The sequence below is a fragment of the Onychomys torridus genome, chromosome 7, assembly GCF_903995425.1.
Source record: "Onychomys torridus chromosome 7, mOncTor1.1, whole genome shotgun sequence".
Lineage (NCBI taxonomy): Eukaryota > Metazoa > Chordata > Mammalia > Rodentia > Cricetidae > Onychomys > Onychomys torridus.
Window position 1 is genome coordinate 32,857,562 of NC_050449.1, and position 5,421 is coordinate 32,862,982.

The window sequence follows — 5,421 nt, forward strand, 5'->3', positions numbered from 1 at the left end:
AAATCTATACCTTCTCATGTGGCTCATAGCTTACCAGTATCTTTACATCTTATTTTTCATTTTTTCATCTGCTTGTCCCACCTATACTATACTTCCTACCTGGCTACTGGCCAATCAGCATTTTATCTATCAACCAAATCAGAGCAAAACTTTCACAGCATATAGAGCGATAACCACAATACTTCCTCTTTTCTTTCTTTTTTTTTTTCAAAAAGGAATGTTTTAACTTTAACATAGCAAAATTACATATAACAAAACAATTATCAAGGAAGAATTATAATTATAATTGGCAAAACTAAAGAAGATATCCTATCTGTCCTATATTTGTGAGTCTAAGATTTCATATCTAACTTACCTTTTATTATAACTAAGGAAATTATAACTATGTAGTCTTCAACTACATCAAAGACCTCAGAAGGATATCATATTACCTGAGAAATGGGAGAAGGATACAAGCAACTTTTGGGAGTCTTGAGAGAGTAGACAGAGAAAGCTGGCAGCCTTGACCGTCATCCAAAGTTCCTCTGTAAAGTTGGGGCATCTATCTTTAGCCCACAGGTCTAGAGTCTCTCAGTCACTTTTTTCAGTGTCCTGTAGAATGTCTGGCAGTTTCCTTTTTGAAGCTGAGGGACCATTTTGCCAAGCAAAGTTCAGTGGTCACATTTCTATGGGTCCTGCATGTCCAGTCAATCAAGCAGCCGAGGCAAGAACAGTTTCTTGCCCAAATGGCTATTTTTGCCAAGAAGTTAAACTCCATATAGAGCATCTTGGAGGCCTATCCTCCTCTCTGAAGTAAATTGGTGCTGCCAGGAGCACACACGTCTCACTGTCCAGAAAGTCTAAATTTTTAAAATATTTTAAGTGCCATATTCTATAGGTCTTTGAAGGGTTTGAAGATTACCTACCTAATTGAATTATATCTATGTATACCTAGAAAACTTAACATGACTGTAAGTTTAACTATCATAGAAGACTAATTATCAATCTGTATTTTTAAATTATCCTTAACAAACATATATACAGTATAACAAAATTAAGTTTAAACTATTATTGATAACCTAAAATCCATAGCAAAATAAAATATTTTAAACAAGTTGTTGCTCTTTAAAAGTAGATTCAATAATCTACCCTTTCATCCAATCATATCTACATCCTATATTTCTATATTATACCTTCCTTTTTTCTTTTAGAAATAGATTAGCTATTACCAATAGCAATTCGCAACCAACAATCTAAACAAAGATAAACATTCATAATCCATTTTGGGGATGTGGGCATAGTTTTCTAGGCTATTTCCTGCTGGATGAGGGTGCTGTATCTTATGGGGACACAAAGCAAATTTTAGGATTATGGAGTAGTCTGTGAGGATGTATTATCTGAGGCAGTTGCCTTGAAACTGTTCTGGATGTTGGATCATCTGGGCCATGGTGTCATCAGATACCTTTCAGGGGGTCTTGGCTGGTCAAACCTGATGTACCTTAATCTGAGACAAATTCATAATCTCTTGCTTTCTGTGGAAATAAAAGCAGAGCCTCCTTTCCAAAGCAACATATCCTTACATCCAAATTTTGAAGTTAAGGTACCTTTAAAATGTACATATTAGATTAACTGAGCAGCCTGTACAATCAAATGTCTTTTTATTTGTTAGTTTTTTTTGTTTTTCAAGACAGGGTTTCTCTGTTTAGCTTTGTGCCTTTCATGAAACTTGCTTTGGAGACCAGGTTGGCCTCGAACTCACAGAGATCTGCCTGTCTCTGCCTCCCAAGTGCTGGGATTACAGGCATGAGCCACCACTGCCCAGCCAATCAAATGTCTTTTTGCAGTTAAAATTCTCAAAGACAACACAATCCAGATTTCTTGTGTGATGTTCATCTTTACATCATTTATTTTTATTAAAGACTTGATTTTTTAAAAACTATGTATTTCTTTATGTAACTGCATATATTACTTTTTTTCTCTCTTCTAAGGCCACATACATTTTTACACACATTGTAAACCATTTAGAAGTTTATCCCATCTGAATCTGTCTTATTGTAAAACTATTGCTTTAAAGTGCAGTATTTCTACCCACCTAAGCTTCCCAAAATGGCAGTGGTACATTTACCACCAGCTCTGGATCTGGGAGCCATGTGTACCATCAACTATCAGAAGCAGGGGGTCTATGCTTCTATCAAAGCAGCGTGTAACCCTGAAACCTCTTTTTGTTTGTTTCTTTGTTTTGTCTGTATTATCAAAGGCTACCACTCTGCATTGTAATGTTCAGCTTGCAGATGCCTCATTTCTGCCATGCTGTAGGTCAAGCACGGATACCAGGAACCCGCTATAGAGTAGCTCAAGCCTACAGGATGCTAATAACTTGAAAGAGACAACTAGGAAGCTGTTTTTAGATCCATTTTAGAGTCTTCTTTCTCAGGTTTTAGGTGGAAACTATTGCTGTTGGATGTCATATGTAGCTGAAGTTTTCCTGTGTCCACCAGGCTCCTGCATCTGCTCAGACCCAAGTAAACACACAGAGACTTTTATTACTTATGAACTGTATGGCCATGGCAGGCTTTTTGCTATCTAGTTCTTTTTAACTTAAATAAACCCATTACTATTAATTTATAACTTGTCATGTGGCTAGTGGCTTACCAGTACTTTTACATCCTACTTCCTCTGTGTCTGGCTGGCGACTCCTGACTCAGCCTTCCTGTTCCCAGAATTCTCCTCTCTGCTTGTCCTGCCGATACTATACTTCCTGCCTGGCTACCGGTCAATTGGCGTTTTATTTATCAACCAAGTCAGAGCAACACATTCACAGCATACAGAGCGATATCTACCGTAGAATGGCACAATTCATAGTCTAGAGTTTATACTGAAGTCAAGCTACTTGCACAGGAATGTGACTCCATCCATGAAAGGAATTTTCAGTTGGCCTTCCACATGGCTATTCAACCGTCTGTCCTGACAGAGACCAGACGAGCTCTACTATATATTATTTTATAATTTTATTTTATTTTATTTAGTAATATCCAATTTATACCCAGTGGCTGTTCACTGTAGATTTAAATATAGGAAATAAGAGAAATAAATATATAATAGACTAAAATTAGACCTTTGATACTGTGTGCTACCCCATGCTAATTATGATGACCATGTAACAAGTAGCTAACAAAGCTTGAGTATAATTCTTAGACATGTATGCAAGGCTGTTAATTTTGTTTCTTTCCCTTGTCAGCCCACCAACCTCTACCCTCACATATATTCATATTACATAAATGTTGCAATTTATATATTGTGTTGACCTGTGTGTATTCACATACAAAAGCACAGGGACAAATAGCCAAACTAATGGAAACACATGAATTATGAACCAAAAGCTGTAGAGCCCCCAACTGGATCAGGCCTTCTAGATAAGTGAGACAATTGAATAGCTTGAACTGCTTGGGAGGCACCCAGGCAGTGGGACCTGGACCTGTCCTTCATGCATGAGCTGGCTGTTTGGAACCTGGGGCTTATGCAGGGACACTTTGCTCAGTCTGGAAGGAGGGGACTGGACCTGCCTGTACTGGATCTACCAGGTTGAGCTGAATCCCCAGGAGAGTCTTGGCTCTGGAGGAGATAGGAATGGAGGGGAGGGAATGGGGGGAAGGCGGGGACAGGGATGGCAAGCGGGGAGGACAGGGGAACCCATGGCTGATATGTAAAATTAAAACACAAATATAAATAAAAAATAATAATCCAACTCTTTTCAGAGGCTAGAATTATTTTGTGATGTTGCACTCTTATTAATTATTAGTATTAGTGTTATACTATCATTGCTTAGGAGTGATTTCAAGTAAATTTTAAAATGTGCCATTCATTTCTAAGTCTTCTAGCTTTCTACATGGGAATTTTATCTTTAAAATGATCCCTAATCCCGTCAAACACATGAAATTAGTGAGTATCTAACACAACCTTTTGACAATATTAAAATAAAAGAACATTTTTTAAAAAAGACATAAGGTTATATAAAGCAAATGGAGAACCATGGTCCGTGAAATTAAAACAAGTGAGATAATTCTTTAAACTTGCTGACATATTTTATAGTACTTTTTAGAATACTTGCACATAAATAGATACATATAAGACTTAAACAGGAATGTCTTTTGATTTTTGTATTGTTCTTTATAATCAGTTGTAAGAGACTTTTAAATTTTTAATATATTTTCTTTAAAATATGAATGCATCACTTCCCCCTTCTATTGCCTCTCTCTGTTAATCCCTTGTGCTCCTATCACTTTTACTTTGCAAAATTATACATTCTTTCTCATTTCATTTTGAAATTTAAAATTAATCTTTAATTGTGTTTTTAAATTCACTTTACCTCTTCTATTTCCCTCTAGCCCATCCCAATTTTCCTCACTGTAATTACTTCCATGTCCCCTGCCTCACTCTCAAATTCAGGAAGTCAAAAAATGAAGTGGAGGTGGGGCTCCCACTTGGGAGGGGGAAGGGAGGTCAGGACTGAAGAAGGGGAGAGGAGGGCAGGTAATTCTAAGGCTGTGTGAGAAAGCCTCAGAGAATCATTATTTTATACTTATCTAAGTTATACACAATACAGATTAGTATATGTAAATACATACACATACACAAGCATACACACACACACACACACACACACACACACACACACACATCACTGCCACCACCCCACCACCACCACCACATATATGTGAAAATTATACCACCTCAGGTGGTGGTGCTCCCCACAAGAACCATAAATTAATAATAAAGAAAAAACAGTACCAGGCATGAGATACCTCTTTCAAATGGTTGTTCAGACTAGTACAAATAAATGCTAGGACAATATAGACTATTGATGTTGCCCTTGGCTGCCTCTCAGAGGTTGAATATAGGCCCCTATTGCTGAAGAGATCACTTACCCAGGACACAGGACTTAGATTATTCTAGCTGGATCTAATCTTAAAGAGTCTTTCTTGCAGTATAGCTTACATGGTAGCAGATAGTAGAGTATAAGTTGCCAAAAGAGGGAAATAAGTAATAGTCCTACCCACCTATGGCACCTGTGAACCAAAACAATGATCCAACATGCAAGATACTCTAAAGTACAATAGTGACACTCATATGTTGACAATATCCAATAGCTTTCTGCTTTGACTTAAGGACAACTCAACAGGAAAGAAATTGTTACTGGTACCAGAAACCTAGCTAACATTTTGAGGACAGTGAGGTTGTGGATCCTAGTATAGAGTCCATTAATGTCACTATACTAGAGCAGCACAATTCCTAATACATTCTAAATCTTATTCATTTTTTTTCTTTTCTTTCTTCCTTCCTTTCTTCCTTCCCTCCTTCTTTCCTTCCTTCCTTCCTTTCTTTTTTTTCTTTTCTTTTTTATTTTTCAAGACAGGGTTCTCTGTGTAGCTTTGGTGCCTTTCC